Genomic DNA, 25,972 nt, shown 5'->3' with positions numbered 1-25,972 from the left:
AAGAAACGCCGCGAAGCCAACCATTCTTTGAGACGAAGATGCGGACGAATTCGCGGTTCTGTTTCAATGACCCTGGAGGATACCGCCGGGTTTTAGTGGGTATATCTCCAGGCTCGCCCGATAGTCCCACATACATAACCCATTGACTGTCGCCATTGGCCTGTGGGTATGCGCAAAGCGTTTCCCGATGGAAAAAAGAGGCAAACCATTATCGCCTCTCGTTCCCACCACTGCAACTCCTGTGTAGCTTGACCGCCAAAACCAAGGCACAGGAGCGTTTTGACAGTAATGTCAAACTGTCACAGACCGAATATCACACGAGCAAAGCAGGGTACAAAAGCTAGTATAGTCTACACTAAATTGTATAGAGGAAAGATTTCTTTGTTTGTTTATATTGAATAGGCTCTCAAACTACTGGACCGATTTGAAAAATTCTTTCATCATTTGAATCGTACATTATTTCTGATGAACATAGGAACGAAGCTCGCCGGACCAGCTAGTTACCAATATGGTGTGACGTGTATTGTTTTGCTCCCGGCGAGGTTCGAACCCGCAGACGCTAGTCTGTGGTTTAATAAGCCATGATAAACAAACATGGCTGACCCGTTCCATCGAAACCAGTTTGTCAGCATGATTTATTAATCAAATAAATATTAGGTACAGTTGTTTGATGTGGTTGCCAATTTGGATGATTTCAAACTTAGAGAATTAATGATTTCAAATCATCATGATCAATTATTACGAGTTAGTAGTGTATTAATTAAGCATTTACATAATGTGAATAATTAATTATGTATGTTTGTCAAATATTCACGGTGTAACCGCTGAACCGATTTTGATGATTTTTTGTGTAGAGGTACATTGGACAATGGAAAAAGATATGAGGTACTTTTTGTGGCAAAAAAACATGTACAAGGGATTGAAATAGGGGTTGAAAGTTTGTATTATAGAAGCCATTCAGGTTGGGGGCTTTATGTTTAAGAATTTGGTTGGAAATAAAGAATTTCTAGAGTAACTTAGGTTAGTTTAGATTTTACGACCACTTGATCGCACAAGATAAGAAGTCTTTATGTGATATTTCCTAAAAGTATGCAGACAAACCCGCAGGATTTAAGCTAGCAAATACAGTAAAAATCGTGACCTCGTTAGGTAATTAATATTTTTATTACTGTAAGCAATTTTGTTTAGAGGAGACGTTATCTGGCCAAATCGATCATGAAGGTCAATAATACGTGTATGTCGACTCCTTTGTAACAATACTCAAAGTAATTTAAAAATAAATGTGCAGTATCATGTCACCTCTTTAATCTATTATCGAAAACTTTAAAAAAAGAACACAAACATCGCGCGGAAACCTCAAAAATTGAGTGCGGTGCGAAGTGCGCGTTGCCGTCCCGCTCGCACTTGCGAGGTTCGTCGCGCCGTCTCTTTCTAATCCCTATTTGGTAACGCCAACTATTTTCATGGATGAAATTACGGGTAGGATTTGGCGGGAAATATAAGCGATAGCGAGTTTACTTGCGGTCGCGATTCTTAGAAGTATTGACTTTTTGACCTACTTTACATAAAATGTGACACAGGAATTTGTGTTCTGTTTGATTATGTTAGAACTCAAGTTTGTTTGAAACACAATGATAAGTATGAGGTATTTGATTCACCGTCCGTCGATGAGTCATTAATTATTATTATGTCACTGTATTATTGTTTAGTAATGACATTTTTAGTTTTGCATTTGCATCGCAATTTGTAAGGTTGGATTTTGTTGTTACTTCACTCTTCACTCTAAAATGAGCGAGCGGATTTTGATGAAACATCATTTTAGAGAAATAGGCAAAATTTACTCAGGCTTCTTTTTTTCGAAATCGAGTGCAAATCTGAGAAAAACATTTAAACGTAACAACAAAATAAAACCTTCTTTTTTATGCAGAAAAAGGCAGGTATTTGACCGCAATCGCAGCTGATGTTAAGTGAAATGCAGTCTAGGATGGTATTATCCTACTAATATTATAAATGCGAAAGTTTGGATGTCTGGACATTTGTCACTCTTTCACCCAAAAACTACTGAACGGATTTTGATGAAACTTTACAGTATTATTGTTTATAACCCAGAATAACATATACCTAGGCTATAATTTATGACGATCTGTGACAAACGAAATTTCACGCGGGTGAAGCCGCGGGCAAAAGCTAGTGGTACATATTTTTCTGTTTGTTGTGGTGGTGACATACATTTTTCTTAACTATTTTCCCTAATTCACAGTATATCTATGCAAAACACATTGAAAACGAAAGCCACAGTAACCTTCCCACTTTATCTAAATATATAAAAGGAGAAACTGACTGACTGACTGACAGAAGACTGACTGACTGCACTTGAAATTTGGAAGGGACGTAGCTTAGGTACCGTAGAGGTGCACTAAGAAAGGAATTCCCGAAATTCCCACGGGAACGGGAATTAACGGGAAAAACGAGATTCACGCGTACGAAGTCGCGGGCGGCCGCTAGTTATAATAATCTCGCCATAAAAACCCATAACACACACTTCCAGCTTAATTTTAAAAATCAAATTATTTACGATCCAATATAAATTTTCCTTGGACCATACGGCAATACCTATGCTGCAGGATGCAAGCTGAATTGGACGTTGTGTGGTGGCAATAACGGCGGGAATCGCTTGGGTAGTGCGAAGAGTAATTTTGTTGAACGCTATGGGATTTTTGTAGCGCGCGCAAAAGATTTTGAGTATTTGTTGATTATTATTCTTTGTTTGAATTTTTGTGAATATTTGAATGTTTTTTTTAGGATTGTTAACAATTTTGTTTTAAATAATGTAATTTAACTTGTGAATGAAACATTGTAAGGTTATTGCAGTACAATTCAATAGTATCTTATCACTGTAGAATAAAGGTATGATTTGCAAATCACGAGTACCTACTGTTAGTCGAGTATAATTTAGAATAATAAATTGTTAAGTATATCAACGCTATTTATTTATTCGTGAGAATTTATGTAAACAGGAAACAGTTAACAAATGGGTACAAATAGTTTGATGTTATTATCTTTAAAAATAACGGTAATAATTGATACTTAATTTATTAAGATAACCTATCACCCGACCTCTATCTAACATAAGCATTTAGCTTAGCTATAAAATTATAGTAATTATTACTAAAAGATACTATGTTCACTACAAAATTAAATTACTCACTCTCTTAAAAACTCCACTCTTTAAAAATATTTATAATTTATTTTTTTAAAACTGAAGTAATTTAAAAGTAATAATAATAGCAAGTACCAAGACCGTTAACTCCGGTACACAATACATTCGCTCTGCGACGCGCCATGTGACGACTTCAGAATAGAGGTGCAGTTGAGTCGCCGTGGAATACATTTTTTTATTACAATTAAATTTAAAATGCATTTTAATTTGAATAAAGGCAGCATAGATAAGAGGGTTTTAGTGAAAAATGGATAGTTTTTATGGGAAAACACACGAAACATATAATTTAACGACACAATTTTAGTAATTTATTTGATTTTACTTAAAATTTATCTAGAATTTGGAATATCAATTTTATAATATTTTGCGCACTATGCCTATTATTAAAAAGAATGCAATTAAATTTTTTAACGTGTAAATGAATTACATTGTACGAAATGTTCAATATTTTTTATTTGTTTTTGCATCTAATTGAAATAATGTTAAAATATCAACTCAAAGTAAGGTTCCTTAATCATTGGGGTATTTTCTTAATTTTATCAAAATGATAAATTAAATAATACTCCATGATGATTAAGACTAAATAACATAACCATGTCAATGAATCGATAGCAACTTCCTATTAATTATTATGATAAGAAACATAGATAATGATGTAATTAGTTCTAATCATCTCTTATCGGTTATTAGAACATTATTTATCGATTGAAAAAATAAACTGCCTCAGGCTTACGCACGACCTTTCGTTTATTTCTTTTCTAAGAAAATGGGGTTATCGTTTTGTAAGTTCTTTGTTTAATTAAAATAGTAAGACACGGGTCTTAACGCGACGTTTATTAATGAGTTACATTATGTACTCACGGCTTGACGTTTCTACTATTTTAATTGATGTGGAACGCGAAAGTTAAAATTCTTTGTTGAAGTTATTGTTTTGAATGTACGTTTTTCCATGTGCGTATGGCAGAATCATCCATTGTAGAATTGAATCTTCACGTGGATATCGTAAGAGTGGTTACATGTAAACATTTAGGCCTCCTTAACCCGTGTGGCCAGCATGGGGAGTGTAGGCCAAATCCTCCATTTGTATTTAGTAAATTATAGACGGTTATGTTCCTACAGTCGAGAATAAATGAAAAAATCCATAAACCAACTTTAAAGCAGGTTAGGTTCATGTTTTGTTGGTACTTTAGTTGTGTACCCATAAAATTTTGACTTCGCCTTTTAAAAAAACAAACTTTCTTTTTTTTACCATTTTGTTTATCACCAGCAAGTTTGAGAAACACTGCCAGCCTGCACGTAGGTATTTGAGCGCGTTATCGCGGGTTCATTCCCTGTGTAAATAACTGATAACGCACCGGACTGCTTTAGTACAGTCGAATGCAACAGTTTTGTGATCGCTGCGATAATTTCGCCGATGAACGAATTAACTAAGTTATATTTTGGTATATTTTTTTATATATTTTTATTAGAAGAGCTATTATATTTGTTAAGTATGTTTTCTCATTATACATGCTTTGCTTGAATGAAATAGAAAATAAATCATTTTTGAGGATTATCAAAGATGTTTAAAACAAGTAAAAATTAGTCTTTGTAGATTTTTTTTAATAGAAGCCCTTGGCTGCAGCCTGCATCTTACCTTCAAGTCTGATTGGTTAATTTCAATATTAATTTAAACTAATCACAGGTCATAAATATACTTTCGTCATCCTGTATTACTGGATCCAGCAAAACCTGACTGCGGTGGAAACGTGCAAACGAGCCTTTGGTTCGGACTTTGAACTAGCTTTAAAGCAAGGACTGTTATCTTAATAGACAAATAGTTTTGTATTTCGCGCTCACTTGTACAGAAAGTAATAATAATCGTACATTGTAAGTCATTGGTACAGAACACGGTTTTTAAATATCCATGTCGATAAGCTGCTATGTATTACTATGTTTCTCAAACTTTGCTGTTTTGGTGACAGGTAACTGTAAAACAAAAGGTCAAATTGTTTACTTTTAAACTTATTCCCTACATTTTAGGTGAAGTTTCACATTATGTACTAGGAATTTTATATTTTGTAGAAGTTTGATATTTAGGTTTTTCTGTTAAAACAGAGATTCGTGACTTGAAAGTCTCCCCTAAAGTGAATTTTTATGAAAAAAATATGTTCATGTCGTCGTTTCAGCCAAATGACGTTCACTGCTGGACAAAGGCCTCCCTCAAGGTTTTTTGACAATTAACGGTCCTGCGCTGCCCGCATCCATACATTTTCATAATAATTATGTATTTACTTGTATCGTTATAAATTTTTAAATGAAATAAATCATCGAAAATTTAATCAGTATTTAACATAGTACATAATTAATTTATCGTCATTTAACTGCATCGTTTAATCAAATCATTAGCTTAATATTTAGAATACTCAATTATTTTACATTATTGTTTATTTTAATTAAAACTGATAAAACGTAGTTGAAGTTCATTCAACCCAATGTAATTTGCTTTTAATTTCCAATCTGTAATCACTGTTTGCATAATTAATTTAATTTAAATTAAATAAATACCAGGAATAAATTATTCTATGTTCTAAATAGTCTAGTCTCTACATTATACATTTATTACTTAATTTACATATCTATACTAAAATATAAATGCGAATGTAACTCTGTCTGTCTGTCTTTCTTTCACGCCTAAACCACTGAACCGATATTGATGAAATTTATAGAGATAGTTTGAGTTCCGGGAAAGGGCATAGGATAGTTTTTGTCCCGGTTTTTGAAATAGGGACGCGCGCGATAAAGTTTTTCTGTGACAAACAAAATTCAACGCGGGTGAAGCCGCACATGGAAAGCTAGTCTACTATAATCTGATATTTATTATACTATTAATTGAAATATTTATAAACTACATACAGTATATTATAACAGTTATGTGTCTTGTGTTTACTCATTCAGTACAGGAATAATAAACTGACAAACATTCCGTCATTAAAAAACAAACACCGATTATTGTTTTATTTAATTGGACAATGATAGTGATTGCATCAAGTAAGATTTGTGTTTGAAATAATAATTGTATTTCACATTTTTAATATTAAAGTGATTATTTGTACCTCGGTACCTACATGTTTTAACCAAAAATCGAAGATGTCATTTTGTATAAGTAAAAATATACACATTTCTATTATCTATATTTGCGAATAATTCGTTTAAATATGTGTATAATATGCACCAGCGTGGATTTTGGATCTTTTGAAATGGTTAAGAAATTAAAATAGTAAGACACGGGTCTTAACGCGACGCGAAAGTTTAATTTCTTATGGTTACTAAATATTATGTTACTTTATTTTCAGTATAATTTTCTGTATTTATTTCTGACTGAATCTTTTACTATAATGTTGTTTTTAACAACTAAAAGGTCACAACAACTCACAAAATCTCATGTGAGACTTTATAAGCCACTATAGGTGTCTGAATTATCTATCAAAATCTATTCCAATCATAATCATGTAAAAATATCGATTTTATCTATTTTTAGAATTAAAACTCTAAATCTGTTTCGACTCCACGGATTCTCAGTTAAGCAATTATTTACCAGTGAGCCAGTGACGCGGCGGCCAGGGCTGCCAACCGCGCGATTATATTTTTAATGATACCAACATTTGAATATTAAGTTTTGTCAAGTTGTCTATTCTTTGTGACGTCAGAGTCAGGTCACTCAATCAGCTGTTATAGTCAAACTATTCTGAAACTTCAAGTGGCAAAAATGGGAATTAATAACCCAGTTTTGATAAGTGCCCTCCTGTAAATGTCTAAGGTTGTCTAACGTGGCAAAAGTCGGAACAAATATTCCAGTATTATTGATAGTAGCGCCCTCTTGACTATGTCATAGCTGGGTCGGTTCAGTTTTGACGACAACTAAGTATGTATACCGATTTCAGTACTAGCTTAGGCCCGCGGCTTCACCCGCGTAAAATTTAGTTTGTCACAGATTGTCATAAATTATTATTGTGTTATTCTGGGTTATAAACAATAATACTGTAAAGTTAGATCGAAATCCGTTCAGTAGTTTTTGCGTGAAAGAGTAAAAAAACATGTTAACATCCAGAAATCCATACAAAACAGTAGGAGGAAGTATAAAATCTATCTAAAAAATAATTTTATACTTGAATGAATGTTAAGTTTTATCAAGTTATCTATGACGTCAGAGGTCACTCGATCAGCTGTTAAAACAGTTTAGTTTGACTGACGTAGTTTAGTTAATTGTTTAGTTGTTAATTAATGTTTTTGGAGTAGTAATATTTATTATGCAAGAGCCTACCTACTAGTCTACAAGGCTATTAACATTTATATAAATTACCATTATAAAGATAAAACCATTTTGATATAATTTTATTACTACTTGAGTTGTTCGGAGGGATAGTTTTTATCCTGGTATAAAAAATATTTTTTAGTAATAAAAAAACAGAGTGAAATTGAAATGTTAAAATGTTACATACATTATTATTTTTTATTGTTGTTGACCTTGCATATTAACGTAAAGGACAGTCAATATTGGTAAATATACTTCTTTTGTTCTAATAACACTTATGCACACATTGTTTTGTGTAAGTGAAATTCTGACATTGCTATTCACTTTTTGACAAATATTACAATACAATATTTATAATCTAACCTTCATGCTTATTAATAAAAATAAAAGTCTCAAGTGTTGGGTCTCTTTTTAACACTGGCCAGTAGGCTTACTTTTTAGCGATAAACCCATACTTTTGTCGTCTAAAATCGTCGATAAAGTTTTATCACGGCGTGCATCCTAGCCCGGCTGCAGTTGCTTTATAAACTGCGATTTTTGGCTCTAATAAAGTATGAACTTTTTATGTTAAATTCATACTTGAGTAGAAGACGACCACACTCAAGCTCAATTCAAAAACATAACCCTCCTTTTGGCGCAGTCGGGTAATCGGGTCAAATGAACCAATGTTAAGTCAGAGTGTCTCCTTAGCATTCAATAGGAAAAACTATGTAGGTACATAAATGTTTTTAATTTTATAAAGAAGTTAGTTTCTAGGTATTTTGAATGTATCGATGCAGCAATGCAACATAGTGTAGTGATATCCATAAGCTTGCCTAATGTTAATGATTTTAATAAAGATATTTTACTTTTATGAGTTATAATAATAAATTACATTGTATTGTAAGTTTGTAGGTACTTATTTAAATTCACATAATTGAAGGTTAAAAGGTTAACATTAAGTTATATGCAAAATTTTTGTATGATACCGGTCTTATGACGAAAATTGATTTTTGATTGACAGACAGATACTGTTTATAGTAATTATCTTAAAGACGCTGGCCTGACAGATTGGGGAAGCCTGCTGTTCGCATATTTGTCCCTTCCTTAGTACCTTTTACGACACGACGAGACAGGTGGGGGTGGTTCTATTCTACTCTGCTGGGGAACCAAACTATACAGATATACTCTTTCTTTTGCGCCTACACAAAAACTGATATGTTATAACAGAAACTAGAACTATTTAGGCATTTTTTAAAATTGATTTTAAACAAAATATTTTTTATTTGTTTGTTAACTTGTCGCTAACACTGAGGACACGCCTTCACCAGTAGAAAGTGGCATGTGACCCGTGACGTTGCTGTCATGCGACAAACCACCAAACTGGTTTTAGATGAATGGCGGTCCTTAGGCGATGACGGCAAAGTAATGACGTTTAATTTTCAACAGGGATAATTTTTATCCCAGGATAAAATTTGTTTAAAACTTCTTGGAGTAGTTTGAAAATTACTTTATTGCATTTTCAATGGGAATAGACATTACTTTTATCCTGGTATAAAAAATATTCATGATAGAGTAAAATACATATAATTTATTAACACTTTTTTTCCAATGAAGCCTAGCTAGACTGCAAACTGTTTGTATACCTATTTCAAATAAATAAAAATAATCACAATAATAATCAATCAAATTAACCCAAATTGACGTCATAATAAATACCATTTTGCTGAACTACCAATTTTTTTGTTAAAAAAAAACTATTTAACGTATCGCCTACCTAATTTACTTTTGATTTGTCGAAAAAAGTTAATTACGTTGGCATTGACAGGTAAATGCAGTAAAAAGTGTTCACTTGAAACTCATTTAACGCTTTTTTTTTTACTCTACACTTAGGTATAGACGACAGCATATCCAGGTAACTATAAAGCTTATTAAAATTGTTCACAATAAAAATGTGAGTTATGAAGAAAAAAACGAGAAAAACAAAGGATAGTTTTTATCCCGGTTTTTGAAAGGGGATATTCACGCAAAGTGCGGAGAAAATGAAATAAAATCAAAATATTTATTATATTAGGCCTTTTTCAACACACATTCAGCACTCACACACGTGCCAAATATTCTTAGCTTGCCGCACGAAAACCTAGTTTATTTAAAACTAGCGGCCGCCCGCGACTTCGTACGCGTGGATCCCGTTTTACCCCCTTAGGGGTGGAGTTTCGTAAAATCCTTTCTGAGCGGATGCCTACGTCATAACATCTACCTGCATGCCAAATTTCAGCCCGATCCGTCCAGTGGTTTGGGCTGTGCGTTGACAGATCGCTACGTCAGTCAGTCAGTCCAAAGGTGACTGTGTGAATATTATCTTTATACTCTAGCAATATACTATTATAGTTTGATTGATTTATCTTATAAATAACTTTACACAAGTCTCTATCGCTTATTTGATCTTGATAGTTATTCTATAATAACAATATCTAGAACTCGTTTCGTTCCATTTTAATTAAAAATACATTAAAAACGAATAAAAAAATTGTTGCTTATAGAAGCGCAGTTTTTTTAAAAACGTTTTTTTTTGTTTAAAATATAATAGGCACAATAAACTTCCTTTTTTTTAATTTTTTGAAAAAGAAATTATGTAAACTCAAAATCCACTGGTTTGAAATTGAAACTTCTAGGTGTAAATCAATAGAAAAAATCGAATGGTTGGTTTTTTGAAGGACACGATTGAGTTTTGATTTTAAAATTTATTTAAATCTTTCTTGCATATTGAAAGGTCAAGTTGCGTTAAAAAATTATTAATGAATATGATTTTGAAGTAAAAATGTCTATCATGTAGAATGTTTTTTTTATCAAAGTGATAAAAAATTTATTACGTCAATTCATTGATTTAAAATCCCATATCAGCGATATCGCTATGAAGTCGTAATGATATGGAAAAATCTTCCTAATACATACTGACTTTAAAAAAAATAGCAATGTGTAAGTAATATATTTTTAATGATATTTCCTGAAGTAAATAAAAGGCTGACTGCCAGTTTTCACCATCAATCCCAATAATTTTTTAAGTGACCTAGCTATAAATGGTAACACAACAGGAATTTTGATTTCATAGGGGTCACTTAAAAAATTATTGGGATTGATGGTGAAAACTGGCATCAGTTTCTTCCGCCACTTCTCAGCACCAGCCCATATGTTGTCCCGAAGTGGTGGTAGGGCAAGCTATATTTGAATGTATATGAGTGCCCTAGAAAGGACCTAAATACTAAGAAAGAATTGTTTTTTTTAAGGATTAAAAGTTTTTTTTTAAAGGACGAAGGTAACAATTTTCATAAAAAAAAAGAAGAAAAAAAAGAATATAAAAACTATTTGAGTGAAAATAATTCATTGAGTATTGCTAAAAAAGGAATATAATAAAATAATGTTTAGAATAATACACTGTTAACTAGATTCAATCAAAAACTTCCTTTAATATTTATTTTATAAAATTTTCATTATTCCTTGTTATCAATAGAAATAGAAATACACATTCTGTGGCAATTTCAATCTGTCTAGTACCTAATTACGTTGCTGACAATGGAGGCATAGTAATGGGGTCCCATTGGCACCCTTTGCTCAGGGAACCTTAAAAATTAGTGGTTTATTGATAAATAATACCTACTGCATAGTAAGAAATGCCAAAAATCTATGCCATCCAGCATTAGTCCGCCACAGTGCATTGTTAGTATGTGTGCTAAAAGTTTAAATAAATAATAAGAAAAAAAAATACATGCAGTCGAGAACCTCCGTTTTTGAAATCGGTTAAATACTCTAATCATAAAGATAGGCCATAGATTAAAATCGACAAAATAAATACTCCTCAAAAATACGCAAAGAAAAAAAACTTATAACCGAGTTACGTCAGCTGTATTTATACAATCAAATGACCACTTAATTTCTTATTTAAATAAAGGCCAAAACCGCTTGAATGTAATTTTAAAGTCGCATAGCTTTTTTTCTGCCTTTTATCTTGGAGGATAAGGTTGAATATCGCTTGGACGGTTCGGAAGATTCGACTCACGACCCATGTGCTTATATCATTACGGCGATTCCAAATTCAAACAGACTAATAGAACAACCTGTGCAGGCGAATTTGGGCTGTATTGCTGGAACCTTAAAATCGATTTTCCGTTGTGGTTAAATGTACGTTTGTGTTTGTGCCCGTAAAATTAGTTTTGCCTGTGTGCGTATATTAGACCGATGACTGTTGTAGGGTTGCAGCTCGGTTTCTAAATTATTTATTTGTTTAGCGAAATCCTTCTAAGTTGTACGCGTGGGAATTATTTTAATAATTTTACTAGATTTTGCCCGTAGCTTTGCACTGGTGAAGTTTCATGATTAAAAAATTCAAATTATGAACTTATACACTTTATGGTGCGAGTTTTTAGAACTTTAATGTGAAAGAATATCTTAGTATGAAAAACAGACATTTTATACCTTTGTTCCACTAACATTTGCTTATCAACTCTGTAAAGTGATCATAAAAGCGACAATGACTAGGAACCAGTTTTGCAACTCTTTGAGTGCATTAATGTGACTGTGAACTATGTACTTTGTAACATTAGGTATTAACTTTATAAATACCATGTTTTACTAAAAGAAGATCAATTAGTAACCCAATTGCAATTAAGAAAACTTGACGAAAACATTACTAATGATATAAATTCACATTACCAAACGTAAAGTCCACTATCAACAACAAAAATGCATTTTATTTCGTATCGTACAAAATTTCCTGTGTAGGTATCGGCGTTTCCGAGCTGCGACCCGAGGGGTCTCAGTGGCATAAATATCAATACAATCGGGGTAATTTCTCTGGCTATATCGGGCTTAAGGCGGTGTGTGCACTGACGGTGCTCTGTAAAGTCGTGACTACACCGACCGTAGAAACGATATTTAGGTGTAAATCTAGACTTAGGAATAGATTTAAGGCTATGATTGGTCTAAATATACAAATTCAAACAAGTACAGACTTTAATCTTGAGTTTCGATTGAGTTTTCAACGATATTTCCTAAGTTTTTCAAGTCTTGAGTCTGTTTACTAAATTAATCTTATAACTCGATTCAATACTCAAGCATACATTGAGATCTAATTGGTCTAATTTCAATATTTATACCAATCCTAGGACGAAATCTATGACTAATTTTTATTATTTTTTATTTATTTATTTAACCGACTTTAAAAAGGAGGAGGTATGTAGGAGGTATTCGAATGTGAGTCGCTTTATAAGGAGACTCATACNATTCATACAAAAATATCTAAATATTGCTTATTTTACTTAGTGTATAAACTTCCTAAATGTCATACGTGTGCAAAACACAATAGTTATGTGTGTTTTGACCCAATTGATAACATTTTATGTACTGCTCGGTTACGATAAAGTTTAAATTGTTTGAGTTATGAAATTTTCCAGGTTAGTAATGGATTTGACTAGATTTTTATAATTGAAAAAAAAAAAAAAAGTATCCCTGAGATATTTTTTTTGGTCGTTTTATTTATCTGTTTATGTATTTTTTTTATACCGGTATAAAAATATTTTTCGATAACCCAAAAACCAGTCTCTAAACTAAGTTTCATCATCATCATCATCATTTCAGCCATAGGACGTCCACTGCTGAACATAGGCCTCCCCTAATGCTTTCCACGTTGATCGATTGGTAGCGGCCTGCATCCAGCGCTTCTAACTCGCAAACTAAGCTTAAATGAACATAATTTACACTAAGAAATTTTTAATCTAAAACTCTTTAGTGAGGAAATTAAAACAAGGAAAACCTACTTCACCGATTGAACTAACCACAAAAAACTTGAAACCACGTCATTTCTTCCACCAAAAACCCAAAGCTCTATGAAAAACTATTTTCCCAAAATATAAGTTATCCATATCCAGCGTAATCTCGCAAGCAGGTAATAAGTATTTAAATAAAAAAAATGCTGCGACTATAAAAAAAATGGCGTCGACGGTCACATGGTCGCGCTGTGTGGTATGTAGCCGGGTGGAAGGTTAGTTTTTCTATTGCTATGTATTTTTTAAATTTCTTATGATTGAAAATTTATCATTTATGACAGTTACATTAGTTTTTGTTGGAAAAGTATATTACTTGTTCTTATTCGCGAGGAAAAGTTTTTATGCTGCTAATCGTTGGTCAAATATTGATCAAGCATTAGAAAAAAATACTGTGCCGGAAGTATTTTAAATTTTTAAAGGTATTTTTTTTAATTAAATTTTATTAAAAATAGTAACATTATTAATGTCGCTAATTTTTTTTACTTAAATTAAATGTTTTTTTTTTAATAAATCTGTCCAATGTTCATGCAAAGGTACCTACTTATTATTATTGAATTATTTATTTATATTAGGATCAACATAAGTTTACAGCGCAAATTATAGTATCCCTTTTTCTTTAAATAAAAATATGTATTTGTAATAGATCTAAATAAAAACTAAAAACTGCTTACTTAGCGCTATCTAACTGCTTACTTAGCGCTATCTAACTGCTACATACCACACCGCACTGAACCCTTGCGCGGGGGGAGGGGGGCGAGGTGGAAGCGAGACAGCAATATTACTTCCAAACGAATTCTATGGAGTAGTTTTGTTTGTTGTTTTATTTGTTGTTTATATTTTCAACATCAATTATACAATATTTTCTACCTAAAATACATTTCAATATAAAAAAATAATAAACAATTAGAAATTATTAAAACCAGTAAGTTGCTTAATGTTTTATTTACCATTCAATAAAAATAATTGTATAATAAATAAAATAATTAAAGAAATCACTTACTTGCACTTAAGTACATGAGAGAAAATCGAAATGATACACGATTATGAGTAAAAGTTTTACCGAAATAAATACGTTTAATTGTGCATGAAAACTTAACAAATGTTACGTTTACAGTCTTTACAGCGTGTTAATTAATATTACAAATGTAACATTTAACTTCCTAATACTTAATTTCTCAATTTGAAATAATTTCGATAACCGCCTCTGTGGTCTAGTGGTAAGACCACCTGCTTCAGACGCAGAGGTCCCGGGTTCGATTCCCAGTGGGGGCAGATTTTTCTGTTCGGTTTGGTTGGTGGTAGGGCTTGTTCTAAGTCCGCCTGGCTAGCTACCACCATCTTACCTAAGTCTGTCGCCATAACAACAATGTTAACAGCATTGTTGTGTTCCGGCAGTTAGAGGTAAGATAGCCAGTTCCTCCGTGGTTGAGGATTCCGGGTGAAGCTCGCTTCCACCTTCGGCCTGATCATCACTTACCATCAGATGAGATGCAGGCCAAGAGCTTCCTCGTTGTGGATAAAAAAAAAAAAAAAGATTTTATTTTCAACTAGCTTTTGCTTGCGGCTTTGCTCGTATGAAATTAAAATTGTCACAGATCGTTATAGCCGATAATAATTGTGTTATTCTGATGTACTCGTATAAACAAAAATACCCACTGTAAAGTTTCATCAAAATCCGTTCAGTAGTTTTTGCGTGAAAGAGTAACATCATACAAACTTTCGCATTTAATACATTAGTAGGATTTAATTCTAGTTACCAATAAATCTTTGAATACTAAACATGTTTAATTCTGTTTTTTTTTTTATAAGTATTTCAGTCAGACTTCTAAATATAAATCCAGCTCTAATAAATCTTCATTCCGTTGATTTATGACGAAATTATTTCGTGTGTATAATTTTCGGTTGTTTTTACATAGAACACTAGAATGGTTTGATGCAAGCTGTTTCTTTCCGTCAAAATAAAATAAACGAAACGCACAGAAAAATGTCAAACAATAAATTCAAATTCTAATTCATTGTTTGCTATAAATAGGGTTTCAAAAATGATAACACAGCATGCAAATTTTCGTCTTAAAACGATTTTTTATAAATTACAATAAAGTTTTAATATAAAATTATAATTGCAGTAGCGACTCCATTGCACTCTGTGCGCGGTGAAAAAATATCGGCCGGCGCACACTCGCTGTGGCCAGGGCTGCCGCGAGCTTTAGTATTATTATTACATTTTGTTTTTTAGATTAATAATAATTATTATTTGTGATTTTATTTATTACTAGCTGACCCGGCGAACTCTGTTCCGCCTTAAAGGCAATAAATAAGCCATCGCAATTTTTCCTTATTTGCTCACCGTTTAGACCTACCCTGGACTATGACAAACATTTTAAAACCAAAATCAGCTCAATCGGCCCAGCCGTTCTCGAGTTTTAATCAGACTAACGAACAACAATTCATTTTTATTTATATAGATTTATTTAATATCTTTGCATTTAAGTATTGTACAGTAGCGGAGTTAATGCTGGGTGACATTATCTATCAGTCAACCGCTTTTTATAGAAAAAATGCACGAAAAAAGATTTTGTAAGAAAATATTTACATATTTGGAATTTTAAGTTGAATGCATTTTAAAATTGAAGTTTTCAACTCTGATGTATGACTGAAAAGGAAATCTGGTTACTGGTATAAATATTATAAATAGGNATAATTAGCTTCCTTATTTCTTTTATAATATTCCTGTCACACTTTTGCCTTACTACCTATTTAAATACTTTATAATTTTGTATTTTTTTTTTTTTTTTTCGATTTAATACTAATAATGACTAAACTACAATTTAATCAACTTAGTTTCGTAATCCTTGATAAGTAATGTTTGTGATAGCGAGAAGTAAATTTTACATTTAATAGAACGTTTCTCGATAATTTCACATTTTAGGTGTAGAAAAAAAATAGTTATAATGTTAATAAATAATACTTACCTACACGATATGATTATTAGTTAGGAGTTAGGACTACATAACTCGTCTAAAGTCCAAAGATATTTATTTGTAACTAGCTAGCGGCCGCCCGCGACTTCGTACGCGTTTTACCCCCTTAGGGGTGGAGTTTCGTAAAATCCTTTCTTAGCGGATGCCTAGGTCATAACATCTACCTGCATGCCAAATTTCAGCCCGATCCATCGAGTAGTTTGGGCTGTGCGTTGATAGATCACTATGTCAGTCAGTCACCTTTGAGTTTATATTTATTTATTTATAACATTTGTTATTTATTAAATTAAAAAATAGTGATGCACAAAATGTAAATAGGATATTTGTGTCAGCCCTGTGCCCTCGGCCCGCTTCGTTTGCTTGCTTTACTTACGGCGGGCCACACGCACAAGGTGGCAACTGGCAATTGAAAAATCACGAAATTATTATAAAATTAAATTTGTCTTTGGACTGGACATTTTAGGTAACCAGGCAAGTTCAAGGTAATTGTTACAGATAGTTTTGTCAAGGATTTATTACGTTAAAATATTATGTGTGCTAAAAATAAAATCGACTATGGCTACGCTATGTTAGCGAAAACAGTAAAAGGTTATTTAAATTCAAGAAAAAGACAACTTTTATCGAGTTTTAAGACTACGCTGATTTATGTTTTTTTACGTTATCGTTGTTTATTTATAGAAATCTGACTTCAACTATGACTTCTTTATTTAATAAAAGGTAAAATAAAGGCAGCCTATGTTTTCCAGTTTTTTTTGGTCCATATTTTTGTAATGAAATAAAGAATATTTTATTTTTTACCCGACTGCGCCAGAACCCTAAGAAAGAGGGAGGGTTATGTTTTTATCACCTCACATTATCCTGGTTACCACAATAAATGCATTAATTAAAGCCAAAATATTAAAACTAAACTAAGACAAACTGCAAATTGCAAAAATCTGTTTTTTTTAAAATAGAAAATAAAAATTAGTTTTTTTCAATAGATCACCAAAATCGGAATTCGACTAAACCCAGCTACGTCCTTTTCCGACACAAGCGTAAGGACATTTCGTAAGCGTCGCGCGTTGTCGGATCCCGAGAGTGTAGCGCGACCGCGCCTCTTGATACTCGACGCAAATAATACTTTAGTGTTTTGATCGTTTAATCGTTTTCTAATTAATAAAACGTATTAAATATTAGTTTTTGTGGTTAACATTAGCGTTAGATTAATTTAAAATAGTATCCAAAATGTGCTTACAGAGTTGGAAAAAAATGACAAAAAATGTCCAAGCATCTAGTATTTAATATCATACAGTATCTCATATTTAATTTTATTGAGTAAGTTGAGTCAAAACGATGAACAAATCAAAATTATTGTCGTATTGTTTTGTTATTTTTATAATATTAAAATTGATCGATTTTAAATTAAAGTGAATGTTTATTCTTGAATTCCAAATCAATAATTGATTTATTTGACAGGAGAATTTATACTTTCAAATAGTCAACTTTCACAAGGAAATAAAATCAAATCAAAATTTCATTTATTGTGTGCTACACAGCACAATAAAATAAAATAGAACTATTTTAAATGATTAAAGACTACTACTATGTAACTTAGAGAAATCATATTGGCTAAGTATGAATATTAGTTCGCCTAATCGCAATTTGGTAAAAAAATACACTGTAAGGAAGTTTTATATTATGATTTAATTACTTATTAGTTACATGCTATACTACTTTGGCTCTTTGGCGGCTCATGAACTTTGACACGTGTCAAAAATCGTTCTACCTCTTTCACTCACCCTCGGATATCCGAATGAGCGAGAAAGAAAGATAAAACCGAAGCTTACAAACCCTTAGTGACGTCACGAGTCATTATCACTAACACATAATTACATTACCCGATTATTCAAGTGTGTGTGTATCCTAACACTAACGTAGCAAAAACCTAGAATTTGGAAGTATCGATTTAGTTTATTTAAAGAGCCCAAACATAGTTATTTATTAATATTGTCCGTTTTGTACGCCGACCAACACGCGTTGATACTTGATGCAAAGTTTTGGTAACAATACACGTTTTAAAAGGTTAATTGCAACTTCATTTGAGTTTTTAATAATTAAATATTCATTGGGGATTAATAATTTGTATGGTAAATTATGTGTACGGAATATTGTATTATTTTACCTCGATTTCATATGAATCATTTAGTACCTACAGTTATAATCAATCTATAGTTAATGTACATTTGTTGCGTCATATTGATACATTATAAAGATCTTTTTCGTATATGTAATTTTATTATAGTAACAGAACAATACATTATATTGTACTCTTTAATGTTCGTAGTTCTTCTTTTCGAATAAATAGGTCCTTATTATGAATTATAAAATATACAGTAACTACTAACTTAGAAGAATAATTACAGTGGGTTAATCACAGTTTTTTTAAAGACTTTTAAAGACTTTTAAAGACAAATGAATAAAATAAGCTGTGTGTAGTTTCGGCAGAGCATTCTGACTTTTCCCGTGGATGTTGTAAGAGGCGACTAAGGGACAAACATGCGAACATCAGGCCTGCCCAACCCGTCTGGCCAGCGTGGGGAGTGTAGGACAAATCCTGCATTTGCCTCTGGTCAATTAGAGGGTTAGTTTTCTTATTAACTGTTGTCTTAAATTTTTGTCATCCATACAAAATCTCCATTATAGAAATGTTTTGACAACTTATTAAAAACATCCGTATTCACAATCGATGCTTGTTTAAGGGAAGCGTTGAATAGAGCTCTGTGATTGGTTCGTGTCACGCTGTGCGTGCGTCCACGCGCACTGCGAGACCTCATAATAATGTTTGTGAATACGGGCGCAAATGTATGCCAATTAATATTGTCTGGAGATTGAGTGGTTTAAAACAAAAGAAAGACCTAATTAACACATTAACACGTCATTAGTAAATTGGATCATACTGTTGACATCTGGAAAACATGACTCACTTTTCCACAGTAGGTGAAAACGTGGGTAGTTTTTCCTATTGTTTGGTAAAAATCTAATAACAATATCTATTCATACTTGATACCAATCGATCAACATGGAAAGCATTGGGGGAGGCCTATGTTCAGCTGTGGACGTCCTATGGCTGAAATGATGATGATGATGATGATGATGATTCATATTTGAGTTGACACATTACATAAAATATTTTAGTCCTCCGCCGAGTCTGTTTGGAATAAAATCAACCACTATTGAACGGATTTTCATGCGGTTTTCACCAAAATATAGAGTTAAAGTCAAAATATACATATACTATATGAACGAAATATGAAGGTGGTACAATTTAGCAGCCGGTTCAATGTCTAGAAAAAACCATAGGATAGTTTTTTTCAGATTTTTTAATGCGGTAACGTGTTACGTGCGTGATAATTTTTTCTGTGACAGTCCAATACGGGCTTAAAAAAGCTTTTTATTTTATTAAAGTAGGACTGTCCGTTACCTTTCCACTCTTAAACCGCTGAACCGATTTTGATGAATTTTTCTACAGACTAAAACGTAGTGTCAAATGTGCTAATTTATTTTGAACCGTCTTTACGCTTAACTGCTGAACCGATTTTGATGAAATTTGCTATAGATGGCGGAGTGTAAGTGAAGAAATGATTATTTTTATTGCCTTAAGGTCCAAAAACAATGAAAATATTTGACTATGCTATGACTGATAAAGGGTTAAAATATTATTAAACCCGCTCCCCGCTCATCTCACACTTTACGCCAAACAACGAGTCTATTGTTAGAATATAGATCGATATACCGTGCTTAAATGACGTATGCCCATGACAGATACTAACTGGAATCTCGATATGTGTGCATCCGTAGTTAACGTAGATAATTTAACCGGAGTTACCATTTATTGGCCGAGTCTTCCAGTGACTTGGCCCACTTTTGGCTTGGTCCACGGGCCAAGTCGCTAGATTGAATCCTACTTCCTATCTATACTAATATTATAAAGCTGAAGTTTGTTTGTTTACTTGAACGCGCTAATCTCAGGAACTACTGGTCCGATTTGAAAAATTCTTTCAGTGTTAGAAAGTCAATTTATCGAGGAAGCATAAAGCTAAGACCAATAGGAGCGGAGCACCAATGAAGAATGTTTCAAAATCTAAGGATTTTTTTCCTTTTAAGAATATTATAAATGCGAATGCGATGTAAAAAGTCCCGTTTTTTATTGGTCCAGTTTTATGACAAAGCCGATTGAATTTTGTGGGACACTGCTAATGGGATGTTCGTTTAAATGTTTTGTATTTCTGCCTTCTTCCTTTCTTTTCTTTCTGGTTTCTGCCTTTACCAGCGTAAAGCCGAAGGCAGAAGCTAGTATTCATTAAACATCAAAAAGTTCATTTTTTATCCTTCACATTAAAAAACTAAACCGGTACAAAGATCCTTAGATAAGCAGATTACGTGATGTTGAAAAAACAAAGCAACAAAAAATAACAATACTTTAATAATAATGAAATAATTAAGGTACAGATAATTAGATAGCATATCCAGCTAAACTAAAGCTAAAAGCCACTGTGGAGTCTATTTAGTATCAATAGGTACTTTTGTAACAAAAAAATATCGTCATGATTTCAGCCATAGGACGTCCACTGCTGAACATCTATAGGCGTCCCCCAAAGATTTCCACCAAAGCCGGCGGATTTTGACCAAAAAATATAAATCACTGTAAATCAGAAATGTACTGCAATGTGCCTTCTCATGATTGATTGATTGATATTTTAAATAATTTTTCGCTTTTAAAAGTAAGTAAAATTGACTAAAATTAATAAAAGACAGTGAAGATTTTTTGCAAAATCAATTCTGGATTGGACTGAACTTTAAAAACTTCTGTTTGTTAATATTCAATTACTGAGATACAAGAAAAAAAAATCCTAGTTCAGGCACACGTATAATTTTACCTTTTGTAGCATAAGATTAGCCTAGAGTTTAAACTGTCAAATAAGTTATTCAATAAAGATTTTATTTATTTATTTATTAAAATAGTTTCATTTAATTAAAAGTAATTTATTTTCGAAATTAAGTCCTCAAATGGCACTATAGTGCACAATAACACATTTTTTTTAAAACTCTACCAGGCTTAACCTTTTAAAACCCATCAAAAATGTAAGTATTTTTTCAGACTATTTAATTAAAACTAAACTGGCAGCAAATGCCTTTAAGATATTAAGTTCGCCTTATGTACCAAATATGGCATTAAAGCTGAAATAAATAATTAAAAACCTTGTTTTCCCTAGTTCTTTGTTTTAAACTCAGCTTTAGAATCTAAACAAGCCACTATTCGGCACGACCGGAATATCGGAATATACACTTGCAATCTGTTCCATAAGATACCTGAAGCACCCTGGGGAATCACAACTTTACCGGGGTAGAAATGGGACAAACATATCACTTAATATACACACAGTTAATATTATTACTGTGTGTATATTAAGTGATAGCTATGGGTTTTTAGTAGTCTAAACTATGTATGTATAATAATAAAATGAATAAATGATAAAAGAGGTAAAAACGAAGAGAAGAGTGATTGATAAGATTTTTTTTTATTTCTTATCTTATTTTACTTATACAGTTTTAAAAAAAGATAACACACATTACTACAGCATAATATTATTATACTCGTATGAAGGACAATGAAGTTACCTACATAATAATATTTCCTATCTTTTAGTTTTTTTTAAGTTTTAAGCTAAGTTTTCTAAAGCTTGTAATCCCAACTAATATTATAAATGCGAAAGTAACTCTGTCTGTCTGTCTGTCTGTCTGTCTGTTACGATTTCCCGCTTAAACCTCGCAACCGATTTTGATGAAATTTGGCATAGAGATAGTTTGAGTCCCGGGAAAGAACATAGGATAGTTTTTATCCCGGTTTTTGAAACAGGGACGCGCGCGATAAAGTTTTTCTGTGACAGACAAAATTCCACGCGGGCGAAGCCGCGGGCGGAAAGCTAGTATAAAATAACTAAAACCTCACGTCAATCGCTTATAGCAACCTCTATAAATCGATTCAAATAAATGGGTCAAATTAAAATAAAGTACATAGTTATCCTACTAATATTATAAATGCGAAAGTTTGGATGTCTGGATCGATGTTTGTTACTCTTTCACGCAAAAACTACTGAACGGATTTTAATGAAACTCTACAGTATTTTCTTTACAACCCAGAATAACATACAGGCTATAATTTATGACGATCTGTGACAAACTAAATTTCACGCGGGTGAAGCCGCGGGCAAAAGCTAGTGTAGTATGTGTATCGATTCTAATACCTACNGCTATAAATAGGGTTTCAAAAATGATAACACAGCATGCAAATTTTCGTCTTAAAACGATTTTTTATAAATTACAATAAAGTTTTAATATAAAATTATAATTGCAGTAGCGACTCCATTGCACTCTGTGCGCGGTGAAAAAATATCGGCCGGCGCACACTCGCTGTGGCCAGGGCTGCCGCGAGCTTTAGTATTATTATTACATTTTGTTTTTTAGATTAATAATAATTATTATTTGTGATTTTATTTATTACTAGCTGACCCGGCGAACTCTGTTCCGCCTTAAAGGCAATAAATAAGCCATCGCAATTTTTCCTTATTTGCTCACCGTTTAGACCTACCCTGGACTATGACAAACATTTTAAAACCAAAATCAGCTCAATCGGCCCAGCCGTTCTCGAGTTTTAATCAGACTAACGAACAACAATTCATTTTTATTTATATAGATTTATTTAATATCTTTGCATTTAAGTATTGTACAGTAGCGGAGTTAATGCTGGGTGACATTATCTATCAGTCAACCGCTTTTTATAGAAAAAATGCACGAAAAAAGATTTTGTAAGAAAATATTTACATATTTGGAATTTTAAGTTGAATGCATTTTAAAATTGAAGTTTTCAACTCTGATGTATGACTGAAAAGGAAATCTGGTTACTGGTATAAATATTATAAATAGGCTTCCTTATTTCTTTTATAATATTCCTGTCACACTTTTTCCTTACTACCTATTTCATCATCATCATTTCAGCCACAGGACGTCCACTGCTGAACATAGGCCTCCCCCAATGCTTTCCATGTTGATCGATTGGTAGCGGCCTGCGTCCAGCGCTTCCCTGCTACCTTTACGATGTCGTCGGTCCACCTTGTAGGTGGACGTCCCACGCTGCGTTTTCCGGTACGCGGCCTCCATTCCAGAACCTTTCTGCCCCATCGGCCGTCAGTTCTGCGTACTATGTGCCCTGCCCATTGCCACTTCAGCTTGCTAATACGTCGGGCCTATTTAAATACTTTTTAATTTTGTATTTATAATTTATAGATCATAGGTATTACCAAAAATCTTGGGAAAAATGAAATCATTGATGTTATGACATTTTTGTTTAATCAACTTAGTTTCGTAATCCTTGATAAGTAATGTTTGTGATAGCGAGAAGTAAATTTTACATTTAATAGAACGTTTCTCGATAATTTCACATTTTAGGTGTAGAAAAAAAATCGTTATAATGTTAATAATACTTACCTACACGATATGATTAGTTAGGAGTTAGGACTACATAACTCGTCTAAAGTCCAAAGATATTTATTTGTAACTAGCTAGCGGCCGACCGCGACTTCGTACGCGTTTTACCCCCTTAGGGGTGGAGTTTCGTAAAATCCTTTCTTAGCGGATGCCTAGGTCATAACATCTACCTGCATGCCAAATTTCAGCCCGATCCGTCCAGTAGTTTGGGCTGTGTGTTGATAGATCACTATGTCAGTCAGGCAGTCAGTCACCTTTGAGTTTATATTTATTTATTTATAACATTTGTTATTTATTAAATTAAAAAATAGTGATGCACAAAATGTAAATAGGATATTTGTGTCAGCCCTGTGCCCTCGGCCCGCTTCGTTTGCTTGCTTTACTTACGGCGGGCCACGTGCACAAGGTGGCAACTGGCAATTGAAAAATCACGAAATTATAATAAAATTAAATTTGTCCTTGGACTGGACATTTAAGTAAACAGCCAAGTTCAAGGTAATTGTTATGGATGGTTTCGTAAAGGATTTATTACGTTACTTAATAATATGTGATATAAAACGACGATAGAGACGCTATGTATTATCGTATAAACGCTAAAAGGTTTTTTTAAATTAAACTTTTATCGAGAAATTTTGTTTTTTTATGTTATCGTTGTTTATTTATTGACTGACTTTAACTATGAATAGTTTATTTAATAAAAAGTAAAATAAAGGCAGCCCATTTGCTTTCCAGTTTTTTTGTCCCATATTTTTATAATGGATTCTGAAATAAAGAATATTTTATTTTTTAACCGACTGCGCCAGAACCGTAAGAAATAGGGAGGGTCATGTTTTTAGTACCACCTCACATTATCCTGGTGACCACAATAAATTATTAATTAAAGCCAAAATATTAAAACTAAACTAAGACAAACTGCAAATTGCAAAAAACTGTATTTTTTTAAATAGGTTAAATAAAAATTAGTTTTTTTCAATAGATCACCAAAATCGGAATTCGACTAAACCCAGCTACGTCTTTTTCCGACACAAGCGTAAGGACATTTCGTAAGCGTCGCGCGTTGTCGGATCCCGAGAGTGTAGCGCGACCGCGCCTCTTGATACTCGACGCAAATAATACTTTAGTGTTTTGATCGTTTAATCGTTTTCTAATTAATGAAACGTGTTAAATATTAGTTTTTGTGGTTAACATTAGCGTTAGATTAATTTAAAATAGTCATAATTTATTCATAATCCAAAAAAGTGCTTACAGAGTTGAAAAAAAATATCAAGAAATTAATGTCCAAGAATATTTCATTTAATTAAGTAAGTTGAGTCAAAACGGTGAACCAAAGAAAAGTATTGTCGTATTGTTATGTTATTTTAAAATTGAAATTGATTGATTCAAATTACAGTGAATGCTTATTCTTTAATTCCAAATCAATAATTGATTTATTTGACAGGAGAATTTATACTTTCAAATAGTCAACTTTTACAAGGAAATCAAATCAAATCAAAATTTAATTTACTAGCCTAGCACACAGAACAATATAATAAAAGAATGATTTTAAATGATTAAAGACTACTGTGTAACTTAGAGAAATCATATTGGCTAAGTATGAATTAATATTAGTTCGCCTAATCGCAATTTAGTAAAAAAATACACTGTAAGGAAGTTTTATATTATGATAATAAAATTATTTATTAAATTATTATTAAATGTAACATAAATATAATTTTATTACTTATTAGTTACATACTATAAATCTTCTTTGGCTAGCAGGATTTATGGCGCTTATGAACTTTGACACAATGACATGTCAATAACTGTTCTACCTCTTTCACTCACCCTCGGATATCCGAATGAGCGAGAAAGAAAGATAAAGCCGAAGCTTACAAACCCGCAGTGACGTCACGAGTCATTAACACTATCACATAATAATATTACCCGATTATTCAAGTGTGTGTGTGTCCTAACAGTAACGTAGCAAAAACCTAGAAGCAAGTTATCGATTTAGTTTATTTAAAGAGCCCAAACATAGTTATTTATTAACATTGTCCGTTTTGTACGGCGACCAACACGCGTTGATACTTGATGCAAAGTTTCGGTAACAATACACGTTTTAAAAGGTTAATTGCAACTTCATTTGAGTTTTTAATAATTAAATATTTATTCG

The 25,972-nt window shown here is 32.6% G+C and overlaps 1 protein-coding gene across 3 annotated transcripts in view; it reads left to right on the top strand.

The window, feature by feature from the left end:
• Positions 1 to 25,972, top strand: part of LOC114353283 (AT-rich interactive domain-containing protein 5B) — a 103,406-nt gene that overhangs the window by 23,232 nt on the left and 54,202 nt on the right. The gene's annotated exons all lie outside the window — the stretch shown is intronic.

Source organism: Ostrinia furnacalis, unplaced genomic scaffold (assembly GCF_004193835.3).
Source record: "Ostrinia furnacalis isolate ACB-3 unplaced genomic scaffold, ASM419383v2 OfSCF1649, whole genome shotgun sequence".
Taxonomy (NCBI): domain Eukaryota; kingdom Metazoa; phylum Arthropoda; class Insecta; order Lepidoptera; family Crambidae; genus Ostrinia; species Ostrinia furnacalis.
Note: the sequence above shows the minus strand (reverse complement) of the source record. Positions and strands in the feature narration are given on the sequence as shown.